Source organism: Podarcis filfolensis (genome assembly GCF_964270895.1).
Source record: "Podarcis filfolensis genome assembly, chromosome: 1".
NCBI classification, from domain to species: Eukaryota; Metazoa; Chordata; class Lepidosauria; order Squamata; family Lacertidae; genus Podarcis; species Podarcis filfolensis.
Genome location: NC_139604.1, coordinates 49,938,378 through 49,959,168, shown reverse-complemented (window position 1 = coordinate 49,959,168; position 20,791 = coordinate 49,938,378). Strand labels below are relative to the sequence as shown.

Genomic DNA, 20,791 nt, shown 5'->3' with positions numbered 1-20,791 from the left:
AAAAGTTCTCCTGAAAATTCAGCAGCATTTTAGTGTGAAGATCTCTTATTGTAACCATGTTTGTCCATAATTTGTATGCCTAATATATACATTTCTACAAACAGTTTCCCATAATAGAACACAGTTTGCATGTTATTTTCGCTAATAAATGCATTCTTCACGCACACACTTTACTTGGCTGGAGAACTGCATTGCAAAATTCTAAGTGTAAATTTAAACGATGGCTGTGTTATGGTTTGTGCATTATTTCAGAAACTGCGAGTTAGGTAAATTTGGAGATTGTGGCTTTAATTACGGCATGGATCTGTCAAAACGCCATAAAACAGCTCCACTGGGTGAGAGCAGGCACATGACTCCTAAAATCACTTACAAAGATAAGGAAAAGACTTATAAGTAACACATAAAGATGCTGCAGAAATTCCAGCCCAGGTAGGTTTAATTGGAAACGTTTTCTAACATTTCCTGACCCTGTACGCTGATGACTTGTTTGGAGAAAGATGTCAGTTCTGCTCAGTCAGTGATTACATTGCTAGGACTCCTTTGTTCCAAACTGGTCCAGTTAGTATAGCACACACCTCCTGTAGTGGTGACGGCCTTGAAGGCAAGAAAGAACAATGAGAAACGTCAGTACATTCATGGTCCTGATCCACCATTCTTTTTTTTTCAAAGGAAAAAAAACAGCCCATGTTAATTTGCAGAGCCTTCTCAGTAGTGGCCTCTTCCTTATGCAGTGGCGTAGCGTGGGGAGTGCAGGGGGGCCGGCCGCACCGGGCGCAACATCTGGGGTTAGGGCAAATCCACGGGTTAGGGGGCGCAAATCCACGGGTTAGGGGGCGCAAATTACTTGCCTTGCCCCGGGTGCTGACAACCCACGCTACGCCACTGTCCTTATGGAACTCTCCCCCAAGATGACACTCTCAATAACAGGATTTAAGAAAGCTTTGAAAACCAACCAACTTCTCATCACTTTCAACTTAGTTTATTAATCATGCTGCCATTTTGTTGGTGTTTTATTGCTGCGGAGATACCAGCAGAATTTTATTTTAATTAGTTCTATTTTTCTAGGAAAAGAGGTGCCAGAACTCAACATGAATGCCTCCCTTGTTCTCTTATAATTGCAATGGTGCCCACCTGAGAGGTACTGGTACTGAATTCCAGTGAGTTCTGATTGAACAAAAAACCCACCCCTGATTTTAATGTATTTTTGGTTTCTTACATTTTTTAAAATTTTGAAATTCCCCTGCTTGTCTTGATATGATCAGAATGCACCCTGGTCCTACATGCATTAGTTACATTTTGATTGGGCTGCTGCCCTGCATCTTATGTGGGTCTGCCTTTGAAAACCACTGGGAAACATCAGTTGGCGCAGGATGCATCTGCTGGGGCAAAGCGTTGGGATCACAGGAAACATATATTGTCTGGACTGCACTGGCTGCCAGTTCGTTTCTGGGTGCAATTCAAAGTGCTGGTTCTGGCCTCTGGAAAGCTTGGGACCAAGGTACTAAAAGAACCATCTCTTCCTATGTGAATGTGCCTTAAGATCATCTGCTGCACCCTTCTTGCATGTGTTGCTGCCTTCTGAGGCACATATGGTGGTGGCACAAGCGAGGGCTTTCTCTGTGGTAGCATCCCACCTAAGAGGTGTTCTGCTGGCAACAGAATATATTTCTTTTTAAATAATATCTCAAATCTGTTTTTTTGCTTCATATAACTGGCTAATTGTTGGTATTGGCTCTTTTGTCTCCTTGTTCCATGATGTTGCTTTTAGTCAGAAAACCATGTTTTTTATGATGACTTATTCTTATTTTTGTGTTCCTGTTTATATTTTGATAAAGCCATTTTGAATAACTTTTCTTGGAGGGAAAAAGTGGAGCATTTTTAAAAAATGTAAATCAATAAAATAAAGACGACTTTATTTTATTTCTATGCTTATCTCTTATTGGCTACGTTGGGTGGACCTAATTAAGAAAGACAGCATATAAATATATAAATAAAATAAACATCCATATTGCAATGCTCATAAAGTGATCCTTCATTCCTTCCTCCCTCCCTTCCATAATATGATCAGGAGACAGGTAACAGCAATTTTAGCAAAAATGCATGTTTTGTCACTGAAAGCTTTATAGTTTAACTACAATTTAAGTTTTTAAAGAGCATGGATATAAGAAATCTGTATCAAGAACTTATCAAATCAAATGCTTCATTTGTAGTTGCTGGTGATTTCTTTTTATGGTCATATCTAGATTTTTTTTACACTCAGCAACCTGATTTACCACACCTTTAAGTGAACATGTCAAAGCCGTCACCACACAACTCCTCCAGCACAATCTCAACTCAACAGACATATACTGAGGCCTGTGGTGGAATCCAAAACCTCATCCTAGTGCTCCGCTACTAATGGAGGAGAAGGGGAAGCAACTTAGATGGCGAGGAGAAGCTCCAGAACAGATTTTTATGGGCTCCAGGGGATAGAGGAAGGAAGGGGAAATGGCAAAAATCACCACCCTATTTCACCATTAGTGGGTGTCTCCTAGTGAATCAAAACTATATGCCCAAGGGTACCAATTGGATAAATTGGTAGAATGGACTGTGTCACTTTGTGTTGTGGGGATGGACAGTGCCATAACCAGTAGAGGTATATGTGCATCATTTTGTATTTAGGCACTGAAATCCTGCAACATGGGGAAGCTGAGCATGGGAAAGAGCAGCCCTTTGTACGAAGCACTCTTCTAGTCACTTCTATCACACCTCCATGTTTTGCACATCAATGTCATACAAAGCAAACATTCGAGCAATTCTTAAAGAGGTAAAATGGTGGCAAGAAACCCCCAGCTGTGCAGATCTTACATTCCCCCTCTGTGTTGAGGCTGCACCAAGCCCATTGTCACCAATGACGGGCTCTGCTAGGGCCTCAGGATTTGCACAATTACGCTGTGTGCTGGTGCCAGCTGGGTCACTTTTAGACATCTAACCATCTTAGCATCCTCCAGGCCCCCAAAACATGGGTACCTTTAGCAGCAGTAGGAGTGTAGCCAAGCCCCAGAAGGCAATGCATGAGGAAGTTGCTGGGTGCCCTAGAACAGCCTCACTAAACTTGCTGCCTTCCAGATTTTGATGTTATTTCAGTGGCTACAGCTTGCATGTACCAGGTTTGGGAAGGCTGAGCTAAGACAGCCTAGCAAGATCATGTGTGACTAACCCTGAGGAGGAGAGGGAAGCTACATTGGCTCCTGAGCAAAATTAACCATGGAACCTCCTTTAATGATGGGAATGATCAGCTTGTTTGTTTGTTTCAGTTAATAAACGATGTGATCATGGTTTTTTTAAAGGTTAGGCTAATATGGTAAGCAGATAACACACACAAACATACACACAGATTTCACATAGAAACTTTTTCCCCAGGAGGCAGCAATGGGCTGCCCACTGCAAACCCCATAGGTGTACAGGAATGTCACAGCTAACCCCCCCCCAAAAAAACCCCTATTATGTGTCTGCATAAGACTTTAGAACAGATGTATCTGCACAAAGATAAAAAAAAATGTCACTGGATTTCAAGCTAGTGGGCAGAAAGAGGGTGAAGAGCTAAGCAAATTTCACTTATTCCTTGTTTCCTCCCTAAATATTTGATTCTAACCCTATGAAGGTGCATATGTCACATGTAACACATTTCTTCTTTTCAGCTGAAACACTCTACTTGCAAGGGTAGCCAACATGGTGTCCTCCAGAAGTGGTTGGGCTACAACCAGGGGCGGAGGAAGGGGTGCGGTGGGGGCGGGTTGTCCCGGGTGTCACCACTGAGGGGGGTGGCAAAATGCCGGGCAGCACTCACCGCAGGGCCTGCAAACAGTTTGCCCGCCGCCACCCCCCTCAGCTGTAGGGCAGCTGAGTGGGAGGAGGCAGGCAGACTCCTCAGAGGCCCTGCGGAGCGTCCTGCCCCAGCTCGCCCCACACCGCCCCGTGTGCGTGGCTGGCCCTGTCCCTGGGTGCAGGGCATGCACGCCTCCCCAGGCACCCAATTGACTACAACTCCCATCATCCCAGATCATGGGCCAGGCTGACTGCAGTTGATAGGGGCTGGAGGTACCAGAGGGCACCCAATTGGCTTACCCCTCCTTTACTGGTTGACAGAAGACCATTTGACATAAAGTCATCTCTTGGATTGAAAGAGAATTGGCAGAGTTCTAAAGGAATGTGCATGTCATCAACATGTTATTCCCTTCCAGACGGATACATACTGCAGTACAAAATGTAAGATAACTACTAAACTATCACCTGTTCTCTTTTTGCCTCCACGACCACCTTTTTTTGTCCTGCCTCGCTTCCTACCACGTCCTTTCCCTTTACGGCAACCACCTTTCTTGCTGCGATGTCTGTGATATCGTCGGAATCTTGACATCTTCTCCTTCTCTTACATCTGTGTGGCAGATTTCTGCTCCAGGTGGAGCAAGATGCCTTTCTAGATCAGCTGGTGATGATCTGCTTGGGGTGATGCATTGAAGATAAGCTTGACTTGGGCCCACAAGTCACCCATCAATTATGACATATGTGTGACTCTGCCTGCAGTGCTACATCATAATGGCCTGTCTCATGGTACATCACTCCTTGTTTTCTGCAGCCTTAGAAATATTGGAGATGGCCACAGAATACCACCATTCTGCCTTCAGACTTGATATACCCTGGAAGGATAGATTAAGGTCTATGTCCTGTTCCTACTTTCTCTGTAGTAGCCAGAAGGAAATGCATGGTATTCACCCGTTATTTCTCACCCCTGCCCTTTGTAGTGTTCCATGCGAAGGCTGTGCACTGGATTCAGCTGAAGCCCAAATCAAATTGGACTGATTTGTAGGAATCGAGGTTTCACTCAAGCCAGATGAGAACAGCCTTGGATCACCCCTGGTCAGACCCAGCTGCTCAGACCAATGCAGGACATGAAATGGGAAGGAGGTAAGGATGGGAAGAAAGGGTGAGAAGAAGGATGGGAAGGAAGGGTGTGCAGGAAGAAGGAGAAGCTGCAGAGGTCTGCTTTGCAAGCTCCTTGCCTGCAAAGAAGGCCCTTGCATTGCAGCCCCAGCAGGATGCAGTTTTTCTGGGTCATGTGGCCAGCATGACTAAGCTGCTTCTGGTGAAACCAGAGCAGCGCACGGAAACGCCGTTTACCTTCCCGCCGGAGCGGTATCTACTTGCACTTTGACGTGCTTTCGAACTGCTAGGTTGGCAGGAGCAGGGACCAAGCAACGGGAGCTCACCTCGTCGCGGGGATTTGAACCGCCGACCTTCTGATCGGCAAGTCCTAGGCTCTGTGATTTAACCCACAGCACCACCCGCTTTGAAGCAATAGAAGCATTTGGGGGAAGACTGACTGCAGTTTCTGGAGAGAGACAAAGCTGAGCATTTGGAGCTCTGTAAGCTAACATTAGACTTCTCTGGAGATCAAATGCAGCTGCAGTTTATTTGGCATTGCAGTGTTTCGAGTTGTGTCTCCACCTATGCTCATCAATATGTATAACTGACAAGAAACACAAACATTACAAAACACCATGAGGCTCCAGTTGTCATCTTCAAAAAACCCCCAAAACTTGGATAAGTGCTGGACCCCCTGGAACTGCCCACCGCTCTGAGAAATGGAGTGAGTGTAACAATACAAATACTAAGTAAATACGCTCCATGATGATGTGGTTTGTTGCATTCCCATTGGCTTCCCATAGAAACACAAGAGTTTCTTTTCTGCCAAGAATTCTGAGATGTTTTCATTCCTAGAATCATTCCTTCTTTCTTGAAACTCAACAGAGGACTCACTTTGGTGGTATTAGGATACAGAGAAGGTCAACAACCATTTATTCATTCCCAGTGCTCTGTTAAACAAAATATGCCTTTGTCAATTTAAGGGAGATGTTTCTTCTCTTAGTCAGGTAAATTGATCCTAGCATAAGTTGATCCATTAGAAATAAACAATGGGGAAATTAAATGATTTCTCCAATGGGGAGAATCATGTTTGTGCCCCTATTGCAATTTACAGTTCATGCCTTAAAATATAATATCTAATTTGAATGCAGGCCTTCCTCTAAGGAGTTCAAGGTGACATTTAGCCATACAATAACCCTGTCAGGTGTGTTAGGCTGAGAGGAAGAAACCTTCTCCAAAATAATCCTGTGAGTTTTACTGAAAAATTGTCCAAAGAAATTGGAGTTGTGTGTCGATTGTGTTATTCTCTATAGTTTAGCCACTAAGTGACAGTGGACTTAGTTGTACAAGTTGAGTCAGAGGTTTCTTGAGCAGTTCTGTTCTTATACAAGGGCACAATAAAGCTTTTGTTTAGCTGCCTGCTTGGTGTGCATCCTCTGTGCCTTCCATAACAGTGTAAAAGACAGAGAGGTGGTTGAGCTTCTTAACTATGGTCACTGGTTGCCAACAACTGGTGTCTCATGTGCTCTGTGACACTCATGTGCTGCATGCCAGATAAGACTTGTGCCTGCTGAATAATGGTAGATTGGAGATGCAATACTTCATACTTAATGGAGAGTAAGTTGAGTTGTTTATAACTTTGTGCTTCTACCACATTGATGTGGAATTTCTTTTTTGCTGATAACAAGAGTCTCTGGTTAGCTTTTAGCAGGTTGCTAAGGGACCATGAGCATCTCACACTTGATTTTTATATAAAAGGGACTTTATTTTTAGATTTTTCATGCAATGTTGATTTGATTGCATCAGAGGAAAAGGAAAGGCATCAGCAATAACAGAGGATAAGGAGTTCAGAGCTATTTTTATCTGGGAGAGTTAACTTTGCTACTTCCTCACATTGGCCAATTTATCAAGATGACCTATACAAACCATTGCAAGCAGCAGTTAATTCTTATCAAGAAGAAAACCATCTTGCTGATGACTGTGGAATACAACAAATGAGGAATAAAGGAGATACTAGATAACTCAAACTGTATCCTGCTGAATCCCTCAACCTTGCCCCCTTATAATTAAGTCATATTAATTCCCTCTTCTGCAGTTAGAATTTAGGATTTTGTTGTATTTATGACTGTGGACATATATGGAGTTGTGGCACCTTAATTCATGCATTTGTAACCGCAGGTTTCCATACAATTTTTGTTACACAGGGTCTTTAAACATGGGTCTTTAAATGACATGCTTGGAAGCAGAAGGTCTCTAAAGTAGAATTCGGGTGATAGTACAGTTCCTGCTCTGTGGGGACTCACAAAAACCTATTCTGGATTGGGAGTTAGAACTTCCTAAAAGGGTCGGCTTCATACTTTTGGCCAAATGTGTAGGTTGCATAATCAGTGAGGTGCAAAAGTAAGGTGTGAACTTGAATGCTCTCCCCTGCCATGGGTGGAGCCTCTAGCTACTACAGCTGCTAGTTTGTAATCACACCTATACCTTTCCTCAGCTTATGCCCTATATAATATCAAGGGTGATATCCAACTAATACATCCCATCAGCACATACATTTCCACCTGTGCAATGCAACTTCGCCCTGTCCTCTCCCTATGCACCACTTAAATCTGTTCCAGGGGTTCCTTTAAGCCTCCTGAGCAGATATTGGGAGGGTGTTTAGGAGAGGGGGAAGGTTCTATTTCTCAAGTGGAAATCCTTGCAATGATAGGAAACAGAAGTTGGATTGTGGAGCAGGTAGTTGTGGTTTCGGGGGAACAGCTTTGGGACCCATGCCAGGCCGAATTGGGCCTTTGAACTGAAAGTTCCCCACCACTGCTCTAGCAGGAACAAGAAATTGTGCTAGAGAAAATGAGGAGCAGACAGTCCCATGAATGGTGCCTTCTTATGTAGACCCTGGTTCATACTAGTGGTTGTATGCATGATGGCTGTTAGGAGCCCCTAGACTAAGAACAGGTGGTTTTGGTTCTATGTGCAGTGGATCCATCTGGTAAACTATCAGACCTGCAGCTTGGAACCTGCAGCTTGGCAGTGAAGCAAGCTCCAGCTTTGGGTTGTTTTCCTATCCACTGGACTCTCCTGGACAGGGAGGGCTATAAAAGGGTTTCTGTTTAGGCTAGGATTGCCTGAGCAAGACATCATCCTGGCTCTCATGAGCTTCTGTGCATTCCTCCTAACCTTGGTTCCTTGGTCCTGATTCCTGGCCTTGGTCTGTGACTCTGGCTCCTAGCTTGAGCTTTTGGTCCTGACCCTTGGCTCTGATTTCCTAATTTGGCTTCTGGCTCATGTCCGACAGCCAACTACAGCTCAGCCTTGAAAAAAGCTCTCACCAACTGCATGTAAAACTTGTCTTATTGGGCAAAGTATGAACCAGTCCTGGGAAGATACACTTAGATGGAATAGCAGGTGAATGAGTAGAGATCATGAGCTTTGTCTAGACATCTTCCCTCTAACTACTGGTTCAAATCAGGTCTTTTTATCAGTCCAGCACTGTTCTTACATGTTTCCACAGGAGTATACTGAGCACAGAATAGTTAATTTGACCTCTACATTCTGGAATTTGATATTCAGTATTCCAGGAGTTTGACTGTTGTTAAATTCAATTAACTTCACTTTTTCTTCCCCGCCATCACAGCTGCTCTGAAGACTGTTGACAAAGTGCTTGAACACTCTGTAAAACACCTTGAGATGTGTTGATACAAAGTCAGCTGGATAGAAGGTGAAGTTGGCTGATGTTATTTATGTGTGTTTCATTATGTTCCATGCAAATCATGAGCTGCCCAGAGCTGCCTACACAAATTGAACTATATTCATAGCAAGCACTGAGTTCTTTCATTTACAAAACAAACCCACAAATTCCATTATGCATATCAGAAAATAGAACATCCAGTTTTAGTCAGATAATACAAGCTGTATTGAAAATAGCAATTGTGAGAGAGAGGGTACAATCAGACGGTGTAGCCTTATAGTGGTATTTTTGCATTTATTTTTCCAGCCAGCTTGTCAAACTGTTCCTACTACTTCTTTTTATTCCACTTATTTCCCCCAAGATTCATGGTTATTTTCATTCATGCCAGCAGGCATGCTCTCTCTATATGATGTGACTTTGCAGTCTTTTCTCCTCCTCTACATGGTCTCCTCTGAAGTCTTCTCACCATCACTATTTCTAATATGCTTGTTTTGGGCTACTAGAGGCAGGCATGCCAAGTTGGGCCCCACATGGGGGGGGGCTGTCATGTGTGCATCACACGTGCAACACACCATTCCCTGTTGGGCCACACCTACTAGGAAGCTCTCCAAGCCTCCCACCCAGCACAACGGCACTCACCCGATGCAGCAGGGGATAGCAGCCCTCTCAATATTGGGGGGCTCCACCCCCGCCTCAAAATATTGAAGGGGCTGAAGCCCCTTGCACCCCATATACCCAGCACACCTGACTGGAGGACAGTCATGTTCTGAGCTGACAGGTAATTGTTTTGATAAGCAATGCACAAGAACAGCATGCCTAACTGTCCCACCTTCCAATGGTGTGGAAGGAGCCTTGATACTCTGAAACCTCGGAATTCTAGGAAGAAAGAAAAAACACCTAGCAGAAATGTTAACAAATTGCAAATAAGAGAGAGCAGGAGATACAGAGACAAAGAGTCGGGGCTGCCTAGTTAGAGAATAACTCAAGTGGACCACAAGAAACCCAAACAGAATTCTGTGTGTGAGCTATGGATGCATAGCACCAGTTAAGTGCAAAATAGAGCAGCGACAGGCACCAGTCTATTCCATCACCATTTGCATCAAGCTGCATCACAAGGAGACTGCTTGCTGGAAGACAATGGTAGCAGAAATCCCACCCACCTCATTTTGATAGGGTGCCGGAAACTCTTTTGGGGAGCTACAACAAGAAACATGTCTTCCTCCACTGTCAATGTTGCTGCCAGCATTCTCTCAGCTGTCCTCATACTAGTATCAACAGGAGGGGTGTGTGCCTTTGGACAGCTGAATTTCTGGTATCCCAAGTGAACCCAGTGCCCTTAAGCAAGATGCAGAACTTCCCAGCAGGCCCCTTGGCTATGCTCAAATTGCTGGGCTGCTGATACTGCAAACCATCCTCCTTCTCTATGGACTGCGACCAAAAGTAATAATGAAGAGAAAGTATGTCTCAATGCTTAGCCTCCTATGAAAGCAGTAGTGCTTGGGAAATGGGACAAATATGGGACAAATATGTGGATTAGAACTTAATTACCCTTCAGATTCTCTGGATTTTGTGATACAGTTCTTGGCTCAAGAAATGGAACAAAATGAGTTTTTAAATGCATATTTTTATGATAAAATATTTAAGTACAATTTTTGTTATAAATAGGGATTTAATTGTAGATTTTTGTGTCCCTCATCCCATTTACCCCAGTGGCTGCAGCAAAGCTGCTGTGGGTGGGACCATTTAAAGCTCAGCATGCATTTCCTATACCCCTTGTGGTGGCTAAAATTCTTCTGTCTTTTAATTGCTGCTTTTCAAGCGATACAGATTTCAAATGAAAGACAGGCATATTATGTATAATATTAATGTCATTGCTGGTTTGGCCCTTAGACTGTTGGGTGTACCTCTTTTGGATGAGTGTGGTTGAGAATCCCCTATATCTACAATATTCCCTTTTTTAAACAAATCAAGAAATACAGACTAAATGGTTTTCTCCCCTCTGTTTAAGTGAACAATATTATAGCTTCTCATTCCCTGGAATACATCAGACTCCACTAACAATCCACCCATTTGTTCAGCGGAATTTAATGTCCTTGACTGAACAAATACTGCATTGGCTCGATCATCTAAAGTGGTACCCATAAAAGTCTTGGCAAGGGTTTCTCATATATATATATATATATATATATATATATATATATATATATATTCTGTAAATTACAGTTTGTGCAGTGGAGTCTCCCTAATCGGACTTCAACAGAACTTTGTTTTATTGTGGAGAGGAGAAAAGCAGAAAGGGCAGGGAGTTATGGCTGTGCATTTCTAATGCAGATCTGGAGTCAGTGGTACTAGCTAGGACCAGGTGCTATTATACCAGTTGCTTAATTTAGGCCACTTTACAGATGTACAGTATTTGGAGCACTGTAATCAGATGTTTTCATGTAATCAGCAATTCCCAGAGTTGCCTGGGAAAACGGATTGACTGCTAAACCCCGCTGAGAATTGTAGCTCTGAGAGGGTTACTGCGGTCTCCTAACAAATCTCAGCACCTTTAACAAACTACAGTTCTTGGCATTCTTTGGAAGAAGTCTGTGACTGTTTAAAATAGTGTGACACTGCTTTAAATGTATAGTTTAGATGTGGCCTCAGAGACAAAGCACTTCTGATGATGGAGGTTTAATTTAGCCATTGTGCCTAGTACCCATTGATAGCCATATCCTCCATGTCTAATCCTTCCTGAAACGAGTGTAAAAAAAATGTAGTATAAACACTGACAACTGGGAAACACTGGCCTGTGAGCCCTCCAGTTGGAGAACAGCCTTTACCAAAGGTGCCATGGGCTTTGAAGACACTTGAACTCAGGACGCAAGGGAGAAACGTACTAAGAGGAAGGCACACTTGGCAAATCCACACCGTGATCAACTCCTGCCCAGAAACCAATGTCCCCACTGTGGAAGGATGTGTGGATCCAGAATTGGCCTCCGCAGTCACTTACGAACTCATTGTTAAAACCGGATTTATGGAAGACAATCTTACTTGGCTACGAGTTATCGCCAAAGAAGAAGATTGGTTAATGGAATATTGGTTAATGTATTGATCTTGAGAAATCACCCGGTGCTATACCAGCTGCACTGGCTCCCAGTGGAGTACATGATCAGGTTTAAGGTGCTGGTTTTAATCTTTAAAGCCTTATACGGCCTAGGACCCTCATACCTACGGGACTGCCTCTCCTGGTATGTCCCACAGAGGACCTTACGGTCTGAAAATAAAAACATCTTGGAGATCCCAGGCCACAGGTAGGTTAGGCTGGCTTTTTTGGCCGTGGCCCCGATCTGGTGGAACGCTCTGTCACAAGAGACTAGGGCCCTGAGTGACTTGACATCTTTCCGCAGGGCCTGCAAGACAGAGCTGTTCCACCAGGCCTTTGGCCAAGGAACAGTCTGACCCCCTCTCTCCTTCTGTAATTTTCATAGAACTCTAGCCCAATGGTTGCTATTAATTTGATTCTGAATTGAATTCTGAATGTATTTTAATTAATTGATTGTGATTTTATGTAAACTGTGCTGTTTTTATTGTTGTTAGCCGCCCTGAGCCCGGCTTTGGCTGGGGAGAGGGGGGTTATAAATAAAATTTTATTATTTATTATTCTCTCTGTGTGTGTAGCTAAGTAGCAAAGCAAATGATGAGTGATTTGAAAAGGATGGTTGTTTGTGGACTCTAAATTGGATAAGCTTTAATTAGGCCCAGGAATCTCAGCCGATTCTCACTTCCAGCAATCAGACCTGGAAGAATGCATAAGCTGGAAGGAAGCTCCTCCATCAACGACACATAGGAGAAAGCTGATCATGTAACACCTTGAGCTTAGCCACTCTGCTGTGTTTCCACCCACAACCACTATTAACAGATGTGTTTTAAAACCCTTCTAGCACTGATGATGACATATGGGGAATAAGAGGAATAATTAAGACCAGAAACACAAAACTCTGTTAGCCCAAGCAAGGAAAACAAGAAAATAAACATGATGACCTAACGGGGGGGACGGGGGACAAGTAAAACAGGAAGCTACCTGCCTTTGGGCTCTGTGGAAAATAATATTAGGGTAGTGGGAGGGCTTTTGCTACAGACTTCCCTTGTTAGACCTACTCCCAGAAGTGGCTCTCTTGGTGTGATGGAGCCACTACTACACTAGCTTCCTAGCAGGTGGTCACTGTTGCTCAACCAGAGAGTGAGAGATGAGGTGGCATGGAGGTCAGCGTGGTGCAAACATACTGGCGGAGCTAATCATTACTCCTGCTCTACTGTGCTAATCTCCCTGCTGCCTCGCCGCTCTGCCTCCCAGTATGCAGTAGCGACACACCTAGCAAGTTGCTTCTCTCTGTTCTATTCTGAGCCTCTTGGCAATCACTAGAGCTACTTCACTTTAGGAGAATATTGTCTTATGCTTGCCTTCATCGGGATGGATCTTCAGCAGGTGGAAATCCTTATGACTTAACTTGGTCCACAGGATTAGGGCAAAGCTGGAGGTTACGCTAAATGTGCACTGAATGCTTGAAAATTGTAGCTGCACATAGGGTTGGGTGGATGAGATTATTTCTGGCCCTTGTCAATTTTGCATAAATTCATTCATAGAATCATAGAATCGGAGAGCAGGAAAGGGTCATAAATCCTTTCCATTCCATTTCTGCATTAACACAGTTTTAAAACAACTCTGGGTGCACATTTGAATTTACACATGAATTTAAATACTTATTTTATCACAAAACTGAGATGACATACATTTTCTGCCTTGGCTGAAGATTTATACTATTTATAGAGGGTTTTGAATATTAAGAGGCTCAGAAATGCTTTTTAAATAAACAGTATCTTTTCACAAAACACTGTTTCAATACACAGTTAACTTTGATGTATTTTATCTAAAAATCGTTTATTCTAAAAATAACAATTTATAATGTATTTTTGGTGTGCTTTTTCTGAGCCAAGAGTTGTATTGCAAAATTTGAAAAAAGTTTAAAATCTGAAGGATAAATCCTGTTTTGATACATACCTTAACCTAGAAAGTACAGATTGGGTTGGTTCACATCTGAATTCACAGAAATCTTATTCCTTGAGCATCCCTGAATGTACACTGAGTTCTCATTTCCCTCTCTGCAACATCTAGAAGAACCTACCTTGGGTGTGACCACAGGGACATTTGGCTTTCCTTCCTGTGAGCAGCAAATTCCCTAATGCCACATCACTGTCTACTTTTGGAGGTCCTCCTCAAGTTTAAAAGCAATTTGACATGGGAAAAGGGATTCTGCTGATTAAGAAATACTAGCCCAATGTCCTCTTGAGTATGCGGAACTCACTGAGCAGCAGTGTGATGTAATAGCCAATGATACGGAATGGGGGTGGAAAATAATGGGTGACCTCATGACATGAGTTAAGTTCTACTGCAGGAGTGAAAAGCTGCAGCTCCTCAGAGGTTTTTGGACTGCGGCACCTGTCCTCTCTAACCATTGTCCCTGCTGGCTGGGGGCTGTTGGGAACTGGAAATCTAACAACCTCGGGAGGGCTATGGTTTGGCCAGCTCTGTTCTACTGCATGCTATTGGGGTATATGTCTGCAGTTTTCCCATTTCAGCTGCATCTACTCATTTACTGTAACGTAGAGATCAGCCCCTAGCCTGAATTGCACATTGTCCTTACACCAACTCAGCAGGCTGGCAAGTTGCTGTAAAGGTGTAGCACACCCAACTGAAAATATTGGGGCATTGTTACACTACAGACTTGTAAAGGTTTTGCAGTCATTCTCTCATCTCAGAAAAGTTATGTGAGAAGAGGCTAGGATCTCTTAACTGGCCCTCTTCAGCTCCAGTACCAGATAGCAATACACCGGATTATTTGGGGAAAGTCAAGACAGTTAAAAATTAGCATAAAATGTATGCAATCTAGTAGAAAAAGTGTCACTATTATAAAGTCCCGAGCAAGAGTGCCAGCTTGGCCCCACAACTGTGGATGCCATGGGCTATGGGTGCCATGCAGTGTGCATGGCCCTGGCCCTGAAATTTGTGGGTGCCCGGCCCCTTCACGGGGAATTTTGTGGGTGCTCATGGTCCCAGGGAGTTGACATCTATGGTCCTGAGTCAGGAATGCACTTAAAAGGTTTCAGAGGATAAATCCAAGGGTCATGACCAGAGATGTTCTGGAGCAGAGGCAAAAAGTTAATGTATCCCACCAGGAAACAGAACTGATAGTAATGATGGGTCTGGGTCAAGAATTCAAGTCAAAGTCACGGAAGCCTGAACCAGAGATTTAAGGCAACTTTTGCACATGCTTGGGAACAGGAGAGGGGATAAGGGAGGTGGGCAGACTGAGTACACCACATACATTCAAAGCATATTTAAATCATGCTGCCACCCACCCCCCAAAAAGGAATCCTGGGAAATATAGTGCTGGGAATGCTAGTTATGTGGGGGGGGGGAGTAAACCATAGCTCCACTGTAGTTAGTCATCCCAGAGAGCTCTCTTATCCTACTGAGTATATAGGGAATAACATAAAAAGATGAGGATTTTTGAAATAGTCCCAGCCAGGCCATCTTGGGAGCAAGTGATTTGAGATAATCTCACAATCACAAAGCACAGGATCTATGAAATCTCATGACTGTAAACTTTTATTCCTTCTGAATATACAGAAAGGAAAAGTATAAAAAGGGAGACAGGCCATCTGGGAAAAACCAGTATTCTCTGAGCCTTTTTCTGGGAAACATCACATCAAAAATTGGCAAGGTTTCAGCAACAGGAGATGAGGAAAGAGGGATTCTGAAGACTTGAATCACGATGACACATATGCAACACGAGGGGGAAAATATTTTCATACTGATTCATCTCTGAAAGAAATATCACTATCTACATTTCTTATCTCAGCAAAAGTAAACAAAGAATATAAGTGATTAAGCCTGGGATGGGCTTCAGTGCCCTGATTTTGAACATTAATTTAACAGGGTATAACTGACATCTTGTCCGTTTGTTCTTTTGCAGAACCACTTCTGTATTTTTCACAGCTATCCAATAGGCAGAAATTCAAAGGACACAGCTTTCCCTAGTATGGAGATGCAGTGATGGTGAGAATGGGGGGAGGGCAATGAGCTCCATCTGTTAATTTCTGCCTCTTGTGATGGGCACAGTGGTTTAGGGTTACAGAGAATGGAGGCACAAGCCATCCTATTAATGGCTACAACCAAGGCAAGCAAATGGTTCAGAACTGTGCAAATGTGTCCAAACCGTGAGAGCTGCATTTAATTTGCATCTTTCACTCATTTGTATACAGACACACAAAGATACTTGGCATAATCCTACACACTTGCCATTGTTAGACACATACCTCATCCTTTCTCTCCCCGATCACACTCTCTCCTTCGCTGCTTGGGGCAGATCAGGTGAAGAGGCAGTGATGTTCACTTGCATCATGGCACCCTGGGCACAGAGATTTAAACCTCCCTGCCTAGCATGCTGTGACAAGGGATAAAAATGACCCATCCTGGTTCAGAGACAAGGGGTGAGGAGGAGTATATGACCTGAGGGAATGTGTGTGTGTGTGCACACAATGGAAATAGTGCCAGGGTGTGTGTGTATGGAAAGACCTGCTGGGTGGGCTACAGGTCCCCCCCCCCCCCGCTTTCCAAAACAGCACTGGGTAGAACTTATATAATCAGAAACTAATCACAGCATTTTACCACTAGGGCAATCCAGTGCAAACTTCAGGCTGCACCTTTGAGCATATCATCTTAAAACTTATTTTCTCCCACCATAGATGCTTTTAGATTCTTCACAGGCTCTGAAAGACACTCCTGAAACATAAATATCTGCACACTCACAGACACCCCCTCCCCCAATATAAGATCGAAATCATACTAATAATTAAATAAGCCATTCCGCTGCAGAGAAGACTCCTTCAGAGATTACCCAAAGAGATAAGCAATTGTTGATGCAGATGAAGTACCACTGCCGGATCCAATGTCTCTCGGTCACAGAGTCCGTGTATGAGATGAATCCGATAAGGCAGAATTGATTCCACAGGCAGAGGCGAGAGCCAACATCCTGGAGCACTGCAACGGAAATGCTGACATTTATGAACTCAGGCATTCATAAATAAAGCATCTTACAGCCATGGTGAAGGAAGGAAAGCAAGAAGGAAAGAGAAGAAAGATAAAATTCACAGAATGGAAAATCCATTAAGGCTTGCCTGTGACAATCCTATATCAGATAGGGGAAGAGTGAAATGTAAGACGTCCATTAAGTCAAAGATGCTCTCAATTCTCTGCATTTTTCTACTGGGCTGGAATTTCACTTGGAATCAACTTAGAGTCATAAATAAAAATGATAGTTGCTGTACCTCGTCTTTGTACACTCCCTCCCCCAATCTTGACACACAACCCAACGTTGTGCAATGAACACATTACTTGAATGGGACTCGGGAGATTGGCTCCCAATCAAAAAAAAAAAAAAACAACTTGTAGGGATCTTGTGCTTATGACACAAGCAGAAATGTAGCAGGTGAAACTTACCTGTCGTTGAATCTCTGTGATTGGTAAAGCTTCACCTGCAAGCTATCTTGCTAAAGTGCCATCTCAAATAGCAGCAGTCCTACCAAGAATGAAAAGGAACAACACAACTTTACTGATGGATTCACCAGAGGCTTTGGACAGTGCCTCAGCCTCATTTTTCCCCAGTCTATAAAATGGGTAGAGCAGTGAAATATCTGCTCTGTTGCTATAAAGCAAAATATGGCATGGAGATCTTGTTGTCTGAATGTTCTAAGACAGGGGTGTCCAACTTCCAAGAGAATGTGATCTACTCCCACTATAAATAAACTGGCAGTGATCTACTCATTGGATTGACCAAAGTTGTTGAGCTTGGGGGGGGTCGATCAGTGGAGATCACACAATCAACCAGGATCCACCAGGATCCTGCGATCAACCAGTAGATCGCGATTAACCGGTTGGACAGGCCTGTTCTAAGATATGCCTGGGTCTTTATGGGGGGAACCATTGTTTGGAGGTCAGCATAGTCTTAATGTCAGTATCTACCTATTTGAAACAGACCCTGGAGTTGAGGAGGAAAAGCATGAAAATACTGTAGGTGGATCTATGATTCTCCCCTTCATATTGTGGCCTCATCAATCATTCCCAAGCCAGTTTCCATGGGAACTGAGGAACTGAGGAACTTTGAATCTGCGTTCCCAAAAGGGCATCTTTCCATCCACACCCAGTTAAAATTTATAAGGCGCTAGAAATGGATCTGTCCCAAGTTAAGACCAAGGATAACATATAGGCTGTTCACAAAGACTGCCAGGAAATGCAAGCGTTCTCTCCCCACCCCCAAAATCTTCCTGCTCTTATATCCTTACCCTAGGAAACGGATCAGCCCAAAACAAATCAGCCATGCCTATGTACTTATGAACTCAATAAGATGCACTGTTAGTTATAGTAGCTAAATGGAAATGCAACAGTCAGAGGCAATACTAGTTGCTTGGGAATAAGCGATAAGAGAGGGAATGTTGCCTTCATCCCCTACATGTATGCTGGCCATCATCAGAAACTAGCAGGAAGGACCACCTGACTTTGACCCAGCAAAGCTCTTCTTGTGTCCTTACATTAGCCATGAGTAGCCCATACCATTGTCTTAAACAGGTGCTAACATTTGCTGGTTGGGAGCTGTAACTGTGGACTTCATGAAATTGTATTCAGACACTCCCCACTCTTTAATTATTATTTTTTTACAATAATTGGGTTATATCCACTTCTAGTCTTCCACTGGCAGAAGTTGTCCCTTTACTGAAGGAAGGCTCTTTAATCTAGTGAAGACCTCCATTTCCATCAGTGGAATGAGGATGGAAACTCAAAACTTCTCCAGAAGGTTGGACCACCCTTCAAAACAGCACAAGAGGGAAATTTGTATGGGTCTTTGTATGCACAATCAATTCTTACATGCTTTTCAAAAGAAAAGTCCTATGAAAACTCCTTTGATGTAAAGGATGACTGAGACAGGTGAGTCACATCTTAGCCGGCACTAGTGATGATCTGCAAACAACTAATCTGCACATCTGTCTTTTGTGATTTTTTGTTTGTAGGCCAGCTGCATAGACTATATTTGAATATTATTTGGGGCATTGCCAGCTGGCAACATTGTGTATCTCCTTTGGAGACTCCCAAAGAACTGAAATGCACCAAAGAAATTGATTTGGAGGATGTGGTACATGTGCTCTATTTCCTTCATATTAGATAAGCATTCTTCACTATGAATAAGCCACAGGTCCACTGCACATTGAATGTGCAATCTACTTATGCAACTAGTCTTGCAGATAGATGGAATCTCTGGGGCAAACTACAGGGATCAGATGCATGTCGAAATGCATAGTAAGAGGTAAGGCTCTTACAGGCCCCTATCCAGAAACATACAGCTGTTTTTGGATGGTGTGCTATGGTATATTACAACGAGTCCATTACAGTGGCTGGAGAAGGGTTGTAATCAAGTACAATGGCAGTATATGCTTTTTAGCATACAGTTTCAGGTTCAGTCCCTGACATAAGGCGGGGGTGTGGGGGATTCCCTTCAGAGCCACTGTCAATCAGTGGACTATAATGAGCAAATTGACCAATGTTCTGACTTGGAATAAGCACCTTCCTATGTAATTTCAGGTGACATAATCAGCCTTTAATCAGTAGGTGTGGTGAAGCCTTATACACATACCAAAGGACACTACTGCACCTATGATAATCAACAGAGCACACTCTTATATATATTTTCTATGCTAACTCGGAACATAGATAGTAAACTCAATATGTCATTTACAGCTGAGCATGACAGCTACTGTGCTCTTGTGAATGACAGGGGAAAGAGTTATCTGGGACAAAATAAATGCAAAGTGTTTAGACCCTTCTTCTCACAACCCAATTCCCTCATGTTGCAGGTGGGCAAGGAGAGCTGCCTGTTTCTGCTCTGAATGGGTGGGACAAATTTCCTCAGGAGGAGGAGATAAACAGGCTATGACTAGACTCACTAATAGCTATTCCTTATTGCAAATTGGACTTTAAAAATCTAGGTAAATCCAAGAGGAACTTGACCAGTATGAAACAACAATTGATTTCTCAGAGAATGTTTGCCTCTATGCAAACCTATTGTCAGTGTCATTTACTCAATCATAATATCCTGAAAATGCATGCTTATATAAAACGGGGAGTGAAAAAATGAGAAAGTGTCAGGATTGGGCCAAGGTGTAGGCAACTGTATCCCAATCCAGACCTTGAGTATGTGTTCACCAGGTCAAAAGCCCAGAGAAGAAATCTGTGGGCTGAGGTAGTACCACAGATAGAAAGAATGTTCTGAAAAGAATTAAAAGTAGAGATAAAGCTTTTCTGCTGGAAATCTTGTTTAGGCATTGGGTGTATAAGCCGCAGAAGCTCAATCAAGCAGTTAAACCAGGCATAGGCAAACTCGGCCCTCCAGATGTTTTGGGACTACAACTCCCATCATCCCTGACCACTGGTCCTATTAGCTAGGCAGCCACCTCAGGCAGTGCAATACCAAGAAGTGATGCCCCTGGAAGTGTTCTACCCACCCTACTGCCTCTCCCAGCAGCTTCCGGCAAGTTCCTGTAAGATCTCACCAAAATCTCATGAGATCTCAGGCATTCTGTGTGATGTTGCAATAACTCTGTGGGTTCTAATGAGAGCTCACAACACAGGTAAGGGAGGCTTCGTCAGGAGTGAGGTGGTACCTTCCTGTTTCACCACAGGCAGCAAAAACAGGATTCACCACCTCTGGATGATTGTGAGCTTAGCCCTAAGCCATAAAAAATAATGGATCTCATGCTTCCCAGCACCAAACGGAATTGAATCATAAATCCTTATGGAGCCTCTTAATTTTTACAAGGAATCCCTTCAAAACTCCATCAACTCATAGGATCATTTATGAGTCCACAGATGTGTTCAGTGATTTGTTGGTGATTTTTTTTGTCATCCTGTTTAAAAACAAAAAACAAAACACCACCATAAAAATTCATGAAGATTCATGTCTTTAATCAATGTTTTTGTGGTGCTGGCATGCACCAGATATGTGATTTTTTTATTTTATTTTTTACTGACATGTTACGTATATAAATGAGTACTTCTCCTACCAGAACTACCTGGGTAAGTAGCTAATCCTTTGGCTAATGTACTAA

General features: G+C 43.2%; 3 long non-coding RNA genes across 3 annotated transcripts; 1 reads left to right on the top strand and 2 right to left on the bottom strand.

Annotated features, from left to right (window-relative positions):
- Window positions 1-418: 418 nt before the first annotated feature.
- LOC310744810 lies at window positions 419-4,494 on the bottom strand. Its single transcript, XR_014539753.1, has 2 exons — window positions 4,273-4,494; window positions 419-594 (listed from the first exon to the last, which is right to left on the bottom strand). It is a non-coding gene; the product is annotated as an uncharacterized lncRNA (long non-coding RNA).
- Window positions 4,495-4,601: 107 nt separating this feature from the next.
- On the top strand, window positions 4,602-16,962 carry LOC310744811. The gene is made up of 4 exons (XR_014539754.1): window positions 4,602-4,694; window positions 4,782-4,944; window positions 8,537-8,620; window positions 15,610-16,962. It is a non-coding gene; the product is annotated as an uncharacterized lncRNA (long non-coding RNA).
- On the bottom strand, window positions 16,603-17,849 carry LOC310744813. The gene is made up of 3 exons (XR_014539756.1): window positions 17,673-17,849; window positions 17,136-17,214; window positions 16,603-16,676 (listed from the first exon to the last, which is right to left on the bottom strand). It is a non-coding gene; the product is annotated as an uncharacterized lncRNA (long non-coding RNA).
- Window positions 17,850-20,791: the final 2,942 nt, after the last annotated feature.